This window comes from Apteryx rowi, unplaced genomic scaffold (genome assembly GCF_003343035.1).
Source record: "Apteryx rowi isolate R43461 unplaced genomic scaffold, aptRow1 scaffold_23, whole genome shotgun sequence".
Taxonomy (NCBI): Eukaryota; Metazoa; Chordata; class Aves; order Apterygiformes; family Apterygidae; genus Apteryx; species Apteryx rowi.
Window position 1 is genome coordinate 512,697 of NW_020448641.1, and position 15,175 is coordinate 527,871.

The 15,175-nt window shown below is 50.8% G+C and overlaps 1 protein-coding gene across 2 annotated transcripts in view; it reads right to left on the minus strand.

The window, feature by feature from the left end:
- Nucleotides 1-12,556: 12,556 nt before the first annotated feature.
- PWWP2B (PWWP domain containing 2B) overlaps nucleotides 12,557-15,175 on the minus strand; it is a 49,507-nt gene continuing 46,888 nt past the window's right edge. Inside the window, exon 6 of one of the 2 annotated variants that reach the window (XR_003253459.1) lies at nucleotides 12,557-15,101. The gene's annotated coding sequence lies outside the window, so the exon portion shown is untranslated. The remainder of the gene's footprint in view (nucleotides 15,102-15,175) is intronic. The other variant, XR_003253460.1, reaches the window with a different exon arrangement.

Genomic DNA, 15,175 nt, shown 5'->3' on the forward strand with positions numbered 1-15,175 from the left:
AGTCTTGATGTGTATGGAAAGATTTGTTTTGAAATCTGTAAAATTTATGTAACTGTTATGTAATACAGTTGCATAATACTATAAACAATGGCTCCAATGGGGTATTCATATTCATTTTTCATAAAGCCCTGACCTAACAAGATTGAACTAAAAAAAAATCATTTTTGTTAAAACACATCTGCCCTTTCACCTACTCAGAAGTTAAAACACAGCTTCATGCCAGCTGGGGTTTGCCTAGGTGCAAGCTTTCTCTCCTCCTAACCCTCCACACCACCTCTTGCAGCCACTGTCCCTCCATGGGGAAAACTGAGGCTCTATGTGCCGCATCTGCTGGTCTCCTTGCCCACGGCTCATCCCGCTCCGTGGCCCCGGCACGTGGCATCTCCCAGTGCTGCTCCAGGCCCCGGCACGTCGTTGGTCCACTCAGGCTCCTGCCGCCCTTTCGGGGACCATGCACAACCAGAGCGGGGACCTGGCCTCGCCGAAAAACACCCTGGACAAAACCAGCAATAACCAAGGGGTTTTTACCCCCCCCCTTTTTTCTTTTAAAAAAAAGGAGAGTTCCTTCCCCAAATTAACTCCCAAGTGCAATTGCAAGAACAGTTATATTGGCAAAAGGGACAGGGCAGCAGTGAGCAGCTAAGGATGAGAGGGTGGGGGACTACTTTAACCAATGCTAATAGGTTGGCCAAATAAATAACTGACAATACAGAGCTCCCAGCAACACCAGATGTGAATCCCGAAGGCCCCAGAGCTCAGCAGGTTGTCTACGTTCTACCAGCTCTTATCTACATGTTTTCTGCTTGATAGCTTTGCTTTGAAGAATACTTCATTTATTCCAGTGTTTTCTCCAGACCTTTTAAGTCGCTCTTAAATAGTACCATATCTCATTATCACTGTTTCACTGACATTTTCTGAGGACAGTTGCCTACTTCAGCATTACAGGGCTTTCAGTTTCCTTGCAGCTTCTTCCAGGCGCAGAAAGGAGCCGGAGGGGTCCCACAAGCCACTTCTCGGGCCAAGCACTTTACTGATGCAGCAGAGAAGCAACGCTGGGCCCTGGGGAAGCAGGAACGTTCTCCAGCAAACACTTCACATCTGGGCAGCATCTCTGTAGGGAGACGACTGGCTTCATCGTGATGAAGCAGGAGGTGCAAATGTATTCACAGCAGATCTCCGAAGCTTCCCACGGTGACGTCCTGCTCCTTCTCCTCAAGGTGGAAGATCCCCGTTGCGAGAAAGCCTCCCCAGCACAGGGATGGTGCTCCACCAAGCATTGACACGGCCAACGAGGACTCCCAGGATGCCAGCGGTGCCCACCAGCCACCCCGAGGGCTCTCCCAAAATGACCTCCGCCAAGGGGGACAGGAAGGGCAGGGGGGATTCAGCGGTTGCAGGAAGGCGAGATGAGCCAGAGAGATGAGGGATGAGCAGCAGGAACGGGTGGGCTTCTGCACCAAGGCCAGGGAAGAGCAGCCCAGCTCCTCCTCTAGGGACAACCCGGGAGGACATTGCCGCACCACCGGATGATGAACTGGCACAACAAAACCCACCTCAGGGAAGCAGGTTTCTGAAGCCCCCAGGAGGTGGAAAGGCGACAACGTCTTCCCCGAGGGAGACGCTGACTGAGCAAAGACTTGTCCGGGATCACTACTATGGAGGAACTCGTTTCTACATCGTGATACRAGCTAATTAACTATCTTGCACAGCTGAAATTCTGTGATAATATTGAGCTTTACTTTCATGTTTAACCTTCTATCTTCCACTCTTGTCTTTCAAAATAATACCATTGTAATCTGTAGTTAAAACAGGAATTAAAAGCATACCGGGGTCATGCTGACACACACACACGCAGAGGTCACTGTTTGCCTGGACCTGCCTATCTTTTTAGAGCTGAAAATTAAAGTAATAAAAACATAACAAAGAGCAATCACCATTAGTGCCAGCGTGGGAGAAGCTGTTGTGAGGAAACACCCTGGCGATACAAAAGCCATTCTCATATTTGCTATTCATCTACGTGATAACAAGACACGCTTCAGTGGGAAGACATAATATTGGGGAAGCTCATTTTTAAGACAGCGGTATGCAACAAGAAATGACTACTAGCAATGTAAACGACAAGCTAGCAACAARGACAAACAGAGGAAAAAATATTGCGCTTTGAAAAGATGCATTTATCTCCTTAATGAGGCAGCAGGTCCACCCCTCCCATCAATACCTGTGCATTGCACACGTACACCTAGGTCCACTTGGATTCTCATATTACAAACCAGGCTAGGTTTTTTTTATTATTATTATTATTTTTTTTTTAAAGTAAGGCAGCAAGTTCATAAATGCTAAATTAGATTTACAAAGCTGCAAAAGGCAGAGCCTAAATCCCATGGCCAGGAATGGAGGGGAAGGTGCAGCAGGGCACCGAGAGGACCGAGGCAGCTGACATAGCAGAGGTGTCGACCCCCTGCTGTACAGAACTCATTTTTCAGCATTGTTTTCTGTAGTGTTTGACTACTTATGTTTCATTTTCACTTTTATTTGTTCCTGATGCTATTTCTCTGCATTTTGGTAAAATTGTCAAGCACAACACAGTTTCTCCATTTAAACCGCAGTTGCGAGGCCCATTTCAGTTAGCTAAATCGCCAGGTTTGGCCCTGGGACAGGCAATTCAGGGATGACAGCAGAAGTCAGAGCTTGGTCGATCTGGCAATGAACACGCTGCCRAAACAGCACCGATGACACCTTGGTGGAAGGCCTCAAACCTTGCCGCCCATACAGCRTCAGCAGGGATCAGTAAAGGCTGTATTTGCCCAGGGTGAAACTCCACATCTCCAGACACCACGCCAGGGTGCTACGGGAAGTCTTGCAGGTTACTCTAGACTCATTCTTTCAATATGAGTTAGATTATTACCAATAGCAGTTACTAATAATGCTGCTTTTGACATCAAAGTAACCCACCAGTACCCTATCAGCAGGGCAGGGTGGGTTTGGCTCAGYTCCCAGGTACACAGTGAGGATCCCACAGCTCTGTGGACACCAGTATGCGTTTGCAGGCTCCRACACGCTGAGGCTGAAAAACACCTGGGAACGACAAATACAAACTGTTTCGTCATCCCTGGAGATTCAGCCTCATGCCTTTGCTGAGATGCTGCATCCTCCCCAGCGGGGCATGGGACCGGCTGCAGTGGCGCAGCAAGCAGGCAGAAAAGCAGGYAAGAGACCCCCCATGAGCAGCAAAGAGAAGACTGCATTTCAGCAGTATGTCAGCAAAAACAGCCAAGCGATCAGCAGCTACCATTGCCAGAGGCACCCAGGCTCCCCAGAGTCCTCAATTTTTAATTTGAGCACTGACTGCCCCACAGAGGTGGGCACAAGAGGAGCTGCAGGGCAGGAGAGCTTGGACGCCACCTCATACCTAGGAGGTATCAAGGTCTGACTCTCTGCTGGCAGAGGAGGAGCTTGRACCCTACTCTCTCCAGAAATAAGTGCTTGAACCATCACCTCTTCCCTTAAYCACCAAGTCTGAAATAGCAAAGACCACCCTACCTGCACCAGCAACCCTCCAGAAGAGCAGATGCCTCCCAACAGCACCAAGCTGAGCCCCGTGGGGCAGGTTTTAAGACGTCCCGTCACGCTCAGCCTTTCCTCGTTGGCTAACGAAGGGCAGCTGCTGCAGGAGGCCCTCGCTGGGGTCTCTTGGGCTCTCCGTGCCCGGGAGGTGGCACACGCGCTGCAGGGGTCTGGGTTTCGTTCCCAGCACCGGGCGCTCACAAGTTAGACGCTACTCTAAGGTGTGCCACCCCTTGACTAGGTCTGCTCTTAAAGTCRTGTCACGTTTTCTAAATCAAACTTACAATGCAAGACTTGGCTTCTTTCCCTATACGAGATACTGAAGCACAGATATTGCACGTCCCCCTAATGCACTATGGTTCCCTAGCCAGGATGAACGCTTTGCCTTTATTGTTTATCCACTCGAAAACAGATCACCACCTCCTAAAATAGGGCAACTCTTCAATTAGTTCTTAATTAGTTTTATTTTTTTCTTGCCATTCAAACTAATTAGAATGATGTGGAAATGTCTCGCTTGTTCATGTTAATGAGGATTTTGATTTAGGTAACGAGCAGTAGACCTTGGGTGGCCGGGCAAGCACTGCTTGCCRATGCCCCCTCCCCGCGGCAGAGCTYGAACTGCTTCCTGCGGAGCCGAAGCCACTCAGCTTCCCACTGCTTCTCCCTCCTCTCCATCCGGACGCCTGAGGTGGCTCTGGCAATACAGGCTGCTGCTTTCACCTTCGTTCTGGAAACTCTGATATCCCAGCCACAAAACTATGAAGATTTGACTGCTCTTCCCCTCTGAAGCCCCCAAGGAGTTCAGTCCACAGCTTAGGTTTCCCACCTCACCRCTAACACAGGGATGCTTTGGAAAGCACCGGTTCGGCGTCATTTTTCCTAGCCGCAGGCAGCTACGCTGTTGGCTGGGTTCATCTCCTCTCTTGCTCTCTCTGCAAGGACGTTTATTACAGAGAGCAAAGCACGCCTCTCGAACGCAGGGTTCGGGAGAGCGGCTGCTCCGCGGGACAGCAGGGAGGTATCGAGGTTTACTAGCCGTGTCGGAAGCGTTTCCCGTGCTTACCTCGCTGTCGTGCAGTGGAAGAGCAGGGACAGCGCTGCCTGATGAGGGAAATCCATCACGTCCTGGAGGCAGCCGGAGGCCTGTCCAGCCCCAACAGCCTGCTGCAACCACTGACTGTAACGTACGAACAAAGCGATTTGAACAGTGAAGGCGGAGGATGGACGTGAGCAGGCAGGTCTAACCACCAGAGATGAGCAGGCTCGGAGGCTGCGGASACCATGCACGAGCCCTCTGAAACGYCCAGCTGAGCTCCCGCACCTGGGGAGCGTTCGGGACCAGCGGCCAGCCGCCTTCTCCCTGGGCAACCCCTGGACCTCGGGTCCTTCGTGGATCYGGCTTTAACGTCCCCTTGTGTTTTAAGCACCTGCTCCTCACTCTTTGCTCTCTGAGAAGCTTTTGTATAAAACCAGTAATTTCGGCAACGCATGCATCTCCAAAGCGTCTCCCAGCTGGGAGATAAGGACTCCTGAGCCCTTCGCGCCCTTCCTGGCAGGTGCGTGACACGCTGGCAGTGCTCGGTGGCTCCGAGGGTGCCGAGGAAGGAATTCAGCACCAAGGAAGGGGAGGAATGCTTTCCTTCAGCCAGCACCTTGACCCACCTCGGAGACTTGCAGGACAGCAGTGAAGAGCGTGTCTGCAACTCAAAGTGCACGTGCTCTTTGAGGAGTTTAAAATCTGRTTATGCCAGCTGATGGTGAGGACCTCAAGGAAAGGATCCCTAGCTCTGTCTCTTTAATTGTTTTCAGTCTCATATTCTGGGTTTGGTAGTGGTGATTAGTCATCTATAAATGCATTCAGAAACACAGGGACACGCAGTTCCACCCATATGCGAAAACTCATTAYCCAGATGCTGGCAGTGGAAAGAGCTGACTCCATTTCCCACTAGGTCTACTCAGATGGAATCACTGAGAACTCAGTTTTGTCCTCAGATATGTGTGTGCAGCTCACCAAGGGGTGCTCAGGGAGTTAACCGGGCTGGAGGCAAGTTCACTCCAGGATTAAACGCAAAAATGAGAAAGAGGTCTCGCTTTTACATGGAATCACCGTATCTTCTTTTAAATATGCAAAAGTGGAGCTCTGCACAGTCCCAGGACTTCATTTATTAGCCCACAAACGCGCGTTGTCCAGCCAGCTGCCAGCTGATGTGGAATGACAGAAGAGAGGTCACTTTATTCAGGTAGCAATAACCAATCTGTTTCTCATATATTCCAGGCCCAGACCGACTACCCTTAAAATCCCAGAGAGTCTTGCTAATCAGCCCTTTAATTTCAGTAATTGAGCTGTTTGTCTAAATTTCACTCTCCTATTCCAATGGGAAAAAGAATGAATTATTCACGGAAAGGGCAGTTCTGATGATTGCATTTGTTCTTCRTCCAAAATCAGAAATAGATGAAAGTCCCTCAGCATTTCCTAAGAGAGTAAAAATATTTTCTGAGCTTTGAACCTCTACTCTAGCTATAGTTTAGTGGTGGATTCTGGCTCTTGTTTTCACTCTGGTTCCTATTACTGCACTCTGAACCTACCAGATGCCTCCAGGAGCCACAATTTCAAAACACAGGAAAATAAAACGGTCAAAGAAAATGCGCTTCACTTGCAGTGCTCAAAAGGCAGCTGTGGTGCTCATCAGGAGCATGCTCAGCACCTACAGGGAGGCCCACCATGACTTAGGCTTTCTCTTTAGTTGTACGAATATCCCGTTACTAACACAAAGCCAGGTCAATAGCCCAAACCGAAAAGCCCTGCCCCAGAACCGACCTGCGTAACCGTAACTCTTCCTGCCCCGACCCAGCTTTTCCCCAGGTGCATCACACCATGGTTCAGCAACGAGCCACTGCCAAGCCCTACGGAGCTAGTTGGTGGCATCTCCCCCAGGCTCAGCTCGGGACGCGTCTCTCAAGCATTGGCTAAAAGGCACCTTTACAAAGCTGAACTCACATTTCCAAGGAAGGAAGGGACTGGATCAGCGATCCCGGGGACTTCAGCGGTAGGTGTGGAGAAGGTCTGGGGCTGCAGCTGGGGGGTGCGTGGCGAGGAACCGGGACGCGGCTCCAGCTCCACCGCACACCGGGGCAGCTGCAGAGCCCCTCGCACCGCCTTGCGAGAATGGATAGTCATCGCGTGTTATTTGCAGGCTGAACGAAGGAATGGACCTCTTGCATTAACCCGTAAGAGAATGAGCATTTGCAACCTTCCCCTTAGGAACCTTCGTTTACCTTCACCCTCTGTCGTAGTTCACTGACATCATAGTTATTAGATACATCATTTTTATGGATTATGTCTCACAAGGGCAACATTTTAATGAATAGTAGAATTAAATGTTTGCCAGGGTTTTTTTAAATAAGTGATCAATTACTACCGAGCGTATCCATCACATTTATTAGCTACCTTCTAGAAACATCTTTCATAACTTTCAAATTGAAAGAGGTTGAATTTATTTCTTGTTCATTTGCCATTAGTAAATACAGTACTTCAATGTAAAACACCAAGATCAGTATTCTTTTTTGGTGTAAGTTTTTTTCTGACACTAGCTAAAATTCTGTGCATGAAGAACAGTGCAAAATAAAAGATTTCATCTTCAAAAAAAATTAGAAAAATATAGATTTCCTTGTCAGAAAGGTCTGGGGAACTGCGACCCTGTAGAGAAGATTTCTTACTCATTGTCAAGGTCCTCATGAGACTACCTGGTATGCATTTATTATGAGGAATGCCCAGCTACAAGATTAGATTGAACTTTGAGTTTTTGTCATGCCACATATATTATTACTAGTTTATCTTTTGTGAAATGGAGTCAGAAATATCAGTATATTTATATGAAAATCAACTTTATATGGTATTAAAATTATATGTAAAATACAAATTGTATTCTCTTTAAATTTCTATAGAGTTAAAAGGCAAACAGAATTTATGGGACTTAAAATGGACTCCTACGGGAGCCGAAACAAGACAGAACAAAACAGTCAGAATTATTTCTTTCAGAGCAGTCCCATCTAAAAAAAAAAACAACAAAAAAAGTGAAATGTGACATGTTAGCAGAGCACCTTCAGAGTCCAAAGAAAACGCATTTCCTGGTGGAACACCGTTCCAGCCAGGCATTTTTGTTAGCTCTTGSAGACCTCCTCCCGGAGGAGGTCGGCACCTTGGTGGCTCCGCAGTGGGGTCGCAGCCACCTCGCACCGGCGTCCCGCAGGGCGACTGTCCCCAACGGGCCCCATCGAGTCATGGCCAAYGGTTGAAGGATGGAGACAACCAAACACAGCAAAGGTGATACCGGCCTGTCCTCTAGCACTGAACGGGTCTGCAGACGTCGGTGGCCGTGGCCGAGCGCTGAACACACAAGCTGAAAATATGTACTGATGGTATTAGTAATTTGTCATTTTTCCAGGAAACTGTCATGAAATTATATTACAATACTTAAAGCAGAATTAGGGTCTGGATTCAATTTCTGAAAGACTTCCTTTGGCTTCTCTGAAGTTAAAGTTAAAAAGCAAAGAGAAACATGAGGATGCAAGAGACCCTGAAAAATAATGATGAATGTCTGCAGAATGCTTTGAAGAGGAGTATCGGCATTAACTATTACGAAAACTGTTAACTCAGCTATTAGGAAAGCCGTTAACTCCTCACACTGCGCAGCTCCGTACACGGGAGCTCCCAGAGGATCCGAACGCATTCTGGCAGTGCACCTTGCTGCTGCCGCCACGGCAAACTGATCTATTTCTGGCTGTGTTTCGAGGAGATGCGCTGACTTACTGCCATTATTTTAGCGTGTTTAGGTGTGGGGAAAGGGCTCTATAATCCTTTTACGCACGGAAGTGTTCACTGTTCCCGAAAGGCGGTGGGGACACACTGTCCCCGGACAGCGGGAATGACGGATGCCTATTGCAGTTCAAGCCCTTTCCAAATGATGGGGCAAGGGAATAAAGCAGCAGGGAAAAATGGGGTAAGCCAACAGGATTATTATCTCAACAGGAATCTCCTTTTCCTCCCATTTTAAAAAGTCAAGCCCCATCAGGTGATGCTGTGCGCTGCAGGGCTTATTGGCCCTACCTCTTGGGCTGCCTTTTGGGCCGTCGCTGAAGGGAAAATGGGACTGGACAGACGACGACTTTAGCAGTCTGAYGGCTGCTACGTCCTTAACATCGGCGCGCGTGGAAAGATCCCGTTGCACGTGGTGCATTCGCCAACATCCCGCCGGGAGCCGCGCTCTGCCGCGGGGAGCGGTGCGCGGGGAGCGGTGCGCGGAGCGGTGCGCGGGGCGGCGGCGCCCCCTCGCGGCCCGGGCGCGCAGAGCCGCCACCGCTCCCCGCGCATGGAATTGCAAGTCAAGGTAGAAACGTTTTCCGAAGTTTTATTTATACCGAAAACGGCCTGCTCACATACCCGCTTGCTTACGAATTTTGCTTACTATGTACCATCACAAAACAACACTTGTATGTGTTTTAAACAGTGCTTTTTGCCTCGAAACGTAACGTCTTCGTGCTCCTAACCCTTTCCCCTGCCTGCATCAAAGCCTTTTCTCAAAAGCTCTGCTCTTAGTAGTGGAAAATTACAATTGGGAGGTTTTAGTACCAGACAGCAGAGGATATGACCTTAAATAGCACGCTGTGGAATGTGTTGCAATGTTACTGGAAATTTTAAAGAAAAAAAATGTTACTGCCGTGACTCAATGAAATATGATCTTTAAGGGGCACTGACCCTGCTCAGTTCCTGTGCGCAGCACTGTGAACTCAGCTGCTCACGTTCGCTTTGCCGTGGCCGGAAAAACGCCACAACTGGTGCGGGCACTTCAGTTTCACAGCTGCCCCTCGCTGTAACTGGTGGGAACCTTGCCGGGGCGCTGGGGAAAGCAGAGGTTCAGCGCCGAGCCTGCGGACAAGCCCCCACGCCACGGTCTTCTGCAGGCCACCAGGACTTCCTTCACCGCGGCCCTTCAGCCTCCAGCCTTGAGATGGAGGACGTGCGCAATAATGAGGGAACAAATCTCCAGTTATCATTTCCCAGGTGCTTTTGGTTGACGGTTTGACCTGGTGTTTTCTTTGTTTTTCAAATCTGGACCTATCCATAATCTCTTTGGTTAGACCGTGAGCTCACTACTTCTCACGGTGGAGGAGAGCTGGCTGCAGAGCGGAGCGTACCTGTTCAGTGTTAATTGCACTGTCCACGCTGAGTCAGGTCTAGTTGGCTCTCAGGGGAAAACCAATGTGTAATTAAGCAATAGCAGAGCTAAGACACCTGGGATAAACAGTTTCAGGGGAACCGAGATAATAATATCTGGGCCATTAAATAATAGGATGCTGTTTTCCAGGCAGGAGCATGCTGCTGGGCCATGAACRGCTATGGAAGGACCTCGTGGTGCAGGCAGCGAGGAGGGGACTGTCCCTTTGCTTTGCTAGCTCGGTTTCTTTGGTGCATGGGAAATGCAACGCTCTGAAAAAGCCATTCCTCAACCAGCAGCTGAAGAAGGGGACTTGCAGCCCTCGCTGCCTCCGGCCCTTCGCCGTTTCCCCCCCAGTGCTGAGACGGGGCTGTGGCGGGCAGCTGCCCCCTGCCAAATGCAGGGGATTAAGAAGGAGAAATAACCCGCGCTGGATGAGTCACTGCCAGATTTTTCCGGCGATGCTGCAGTGTGATGCTGCCCCGGTTAAACCTCGTTTCTAACACCTCGTCCTTCCTCTGGCAGGGTTCGCCTTGCTTCCCGAGGCAAGTGAAGCGCTGTATTACAGCTGGGTCTCTCATAACCTGAGGGAGCCGGCAGTATTTATGAATCAGCATGTAAGCTTGCCGTAAAAGTAACACGTGGTTCGCCAGGAAATGTCTCTCCATTAGTTATGAGAATTTACTTTATGGGAGCTCATTTCATGGGACTTACATTTACAGCTTCTCTAACCGCCCCGTATGCTCTCGTGGCCAAAGAAACGGATTTTATTATTACATGTCAATAAATCACGATGCGCAGTGCTAAATATATATAAAAATATACGTGTCGCAGCACAGCTGGGGAAGTCGCTGTTGTGCTGCGGGAAGCGTGACCTGACCAGCAGGTGACTTGCAGGCTCTGGGGAGTCCGTCTTTCTCCAGCTGAGGCTGGAACCATTTCAGCGCGTGGTGTATTAAAATTGCAGCGTGGCGCAGGCAGCCCCGACATCGGCACGCTGGATACCGCTTGCAAGAAAAATGCATTTCTGCTGTCACTGTGCACTGCAGGCAGAAGCAGATTTTGATCGGGGCGGCTGCGCCAGGACCGGGCATCGCACAAGGCCGTTGCAGCAGCCAGGGCCGCGTGGCAGTGGCGGGTCGGAGACGCTGGAGGCGACGCCGAGCGACACGCAGGGGAGACCTTCCGTCCGAAACGAGCACCAGTAACGCGGGCACAACTGAAGCTTAGCATCTTAAGTGAAAAAAAAAGCCTTTACTCACTTCCAGACCTTATATATAAGCAGGCAGCTGCATTTCTTGTTTTCATCTGAAATATTCTGTGGAATTTCACTAAAACGCTCTAGTCCTGCATGTCAGAGGGATGTAAAACAAGACACGTGCCATCCTGCTCTGCCTCCCCAAAGCCTCGAAGCGCGCTTTCCTTTCTCCAGGTTGACCAGAAGCGGACACAGCTACCACATCCCTCGCGAGCGGCGCCGGGCAGCTGCTGCAAGCCGGGCCAGGATGCCCCGATGCCGCCCGTTCCCACRCGCCCCATTCCTGTGCCCCTCATTCCCGCGACCCCCTGTTCCCGCGCTCCCTGTTCCCACGTGCCCCGTTCCTGCGCTCCCCATTCCCGCGACCCCTGTTCCTGCGCTCCCTGTTCCCACGTCCCCCGTTCCTGCGCGCCCCGTTCCCACGCACCCCATTCCCGCACGCCCCGTTCCCGTGCTCCCCATTCCTGCGCTCCCCGTTCCCACGTGCCCCATCAAGGGACACGGCTCCTGGTGCCACCGCGGCCRGCACCGGGAGCAAGGCGCAAGGGCTGCCAGCTGCACAACCCCGAAGCCTGCTGAACTTCTGAAGTTTTTCCTTTCCTAAATGGAGCCCAGCATCCAATTTATTGGAGCTTCCCTATTTTTTGAAAGCTTTAGCCCCTGCATATGGGAGTTCATTAGCTCTAGTCCCCAGTGCGACGTGCCGCCTTCAGCTGAAGTTATTAAAAGCTCCTGAGTGACGAATACGTTATCGCTGCTGCGCATTCACCTCGAGCCCGGGCTGGCTGCTGCTGCGCTCCGCGCCGCCGAAACATCCTCGCGTCTCGCGCCGACCCCCCTGCGTCACCGAAGGCTTTTTGCCCCCCGGCAAATCGAACTGCTGCTCCTTCGCTCGGCTGCTCGGGGCTAGTAACTATTAGTTATTTAAACAGCAGGGCGTTATCTGCCTTCAGCATCGCTAAATTTAGCCTGCTGGAAGACAGAAGCGTAAAAGCAGCATTTTGCTGCGCTGACTGCAGACGGGTCTCGTTTCACGGCGTGATCCGAGCAGGGAAACGGGACCAAACGGCGGGGCCTTGCCCCCCCGCTGCCACGGCCACGGTCCGCCTGCCTGGCTGCCCTCGCTGCTCCGAAACGCGGCACAAACGACTTGCAAACAAGGGACTCGAGGCAGGAGAAAGGCTTCGCTGACGGTTCCGGGTGCTGCTCTGCCAAAGGGGATGAAGYGACCCACAGCTCGCAGACCCAAGCTCTTTTTACCGAAATGCCAGCTCTTTGCCAAAACCCCGGCAAAAGGGGCATTAAAAACCGGTGCTCATTCTTCCCCGAAAGGTGCATGGGCAGGCGCTGTGGGGAGAGGCGCCGAAAAGCCCCCGCGGCTCTTGCAAGGCTGCGGAGCRGCAGCTCTGCGAGGCAGGAGGAGGAAGGGAAGGGATTTTTTTCCCATTTTCCTTGCATCCCGGCGTTGGCAGCGTTCAAACCCCAGGAGCAAAACGTCTGCAGCTCCAGAGCTGGTGTGTGCTCCTGCTTCAGAGCGCTGTGCTGCTTTATACAAACCATTTGCTCATTTTGCAAATTCCCCTTGTATTTTTAGAAGCTTTTATTTTGCCCTCGGACAGAAAATCACCCGGTGGTAGAAGGCGCACTGCAATTTAAGTTGATACCTACAATTTTCGAGGCAGGCCGTATAACCAGTTTCTGCTTCCAAGGCTGATGTTCACATAACTGTGATTGCTCGTCTCCTCTTTTGTCCCTGTGCTTGGACGTTATGGTTTAAGGGTGAAAGAGTATTTTTAAATCCGGAAGATCTTTGAAGCAGCATGCTGAAAAGCGAAGTTTTGTACAAGGGTGATAGGACACCCTGCAGCCTGAGCAGCTTCCTCCAAAATAGATCTGTTCACCATAAACTCCTAGCAGCAAAAAATACCAGGGAACAGGGAAAAAAATATACATTTACACGAGCAAAACAACATGAGCAGCCATTAAAAAAAGCCCAGATCCCTTCCTAGAAGATGCTTCCCAACGGCTGGCACCTCCGGGCGGTTTGCAAGATTCCTTGATCAGAACAGCCCAGGGAAATTCGCTCCGGCCGGCGCTGCGTGCGGAGGGGGTCTCTCCACCCCTGTCTCCGCTCCCACCCCCCGTCGTGCTCTGGGAGCCAAATACGGTGCTTTTCCGACCAAAGGACGAGCCTCAGCCTGCAGCTGTGTTTTAAGGGTCACCGGTAACGATGTCCTCGTTTCTGCTCTGCTGTTTCCCCCAAGCGCACGCCCCAGCGCTTTCCAAGACGCCTCCGAAACACCGCGCTCGGATTTCAGCAGTGACAGGGGTTATCGTACGAGAAATCACTGCGAAATGCCGCCGCGGGGCTTTTCACTTTGAAAAGGGCAGAATGAGGCATTTTCACACCTCCCAAGTTCTATCTCAAAATCTTTGAGTCAGAAGATGAAGCAAAACTACCTGTTTTCCCCCCACGGAAGGTTTCGGTTTTGAGAAACTGGCATTTTCCCGCAGCCGTAACGCCTTGTCCGAGCGGCAGCCAAGGCAAATCAGGGCGGCTGGGACTGGGCCACCTGTCACAGCTGGAATATCCCTATTTCTTCAACGGAGAAGTGAGATCCAGGAAAAAAGCTTGTATTAAAACTGGCTCCATTTTGCATGTGCATTTAAATTCCACACGTGAAATACAAAAACAAAAATAGCCAGCGCAGGTTGCACTGCAAATACGGAACAGCCATTTGAGGGAAAATGTTACCTAATTTGAAAATTTCAGCCTCTCTGCAATCCAGTCGCTTAACCGTAGCCCTGGCACACAACTTCTTGTCACTTAATGGCATGAAATGCACTAGGAAATTAAAATTGCTTCTTTGGCACTTCGGTTTTGGAGCCTCCTTACCTTCCTGGTGTATTTTTAGAGCAGGAGACATTATTACTCAGAATCTCATAAAAAGGATTTATAACAGTTACTAATTAGTGTATTAATGCACCAGGCTGCCGCAGAATTAATACGGGCTTTGTCTGCTTGGACTCGATTCATCACGGTGCACTAGAGCAGCAACAAAATCAGCCGAAAAGCGGTGACTGACGTTGCCTGGAGAATGACCCAGTGCAAGGGAAAGTCTCGCCCGACGGAGCGACATCACGGGAATTTTTCTCCCGTGGTGGTCGCTGTCGGGACCTTGCGGCAAAGCAGAATTGCCGCTGTGCTGAGAGGGGCCCGTGTTTGCCGTTCCGGCTTGTCCGGACGTTTGCCCGGTTCCCTGGACGGCAGGGTCGTCCAACGGAGCAACGCGAGCTGGTCACCGACGCTCGGTGCTTCGGGCTCTGGTTCGCTGGAGGCGAGAGCGGAGGACGCTCTGCGCTGCTCCGGGTCTCAGCTCCGAAACGCAGGGCAGGTCAGGGAGAAAAGGGCCGGACGCCCAGGGGATCTGGCTTGGGATCGGGAGAGCCGAGGGCAAATGGCGATACCAAGAACCGTTTGGATCACTCGGTGGGAACTTCGGAAAAGAATAACACCTAATAGCCAAATTCAGTCTTCCAGTGGAAAAATAGTAACCCTAGAAAAGTAACTTGTCTGCAAAAGCTACCTAGCATCCATATCAAAGCCCACCTACGTAGATCCCAGGATCCTTCCTCTTTGCTCTCCCCCCTTTTTTTTTTTTGAAATTAGTTTTAATTTTATTAAGAAATTTTCAGAAATCAGTACAGCCATCCATATGAAAGTTGAGTGTGTTAAAAAATAAGCCGGCCAGAGACAAATCCCTCTACCGGAGAGCTCACAGGTGAAAGCATTTCATCCACGTCACAGAACACGCGCTCTTCATCATTCAGCTCTGAGCCTTGTTTTCAGACTAAGGTGCCCGGGTGCCGCAGGGGAATTCCGAAGGAATACCTCGACTCCACGTTTTTTCCAGATTTCTTTCTACGTGGAATAGGGAAAAGTGCTTTCTCCCTATTCCCCCGGGGCCTGGAAGCATCTTTTTTAATCCTTATTTCATTATTGCCGCCCTGGCTCTGGCCGCAGGTCGCTGTCCTCGCCGCTCGGCTCCGCTCACGCTGCCGGTCTGAAAAACAGGAGGAAAACCGCCTCGCCAGGGCAGCGCAGCGGCGCCCGTACGGCCCCCGCGGTCCACCCGCT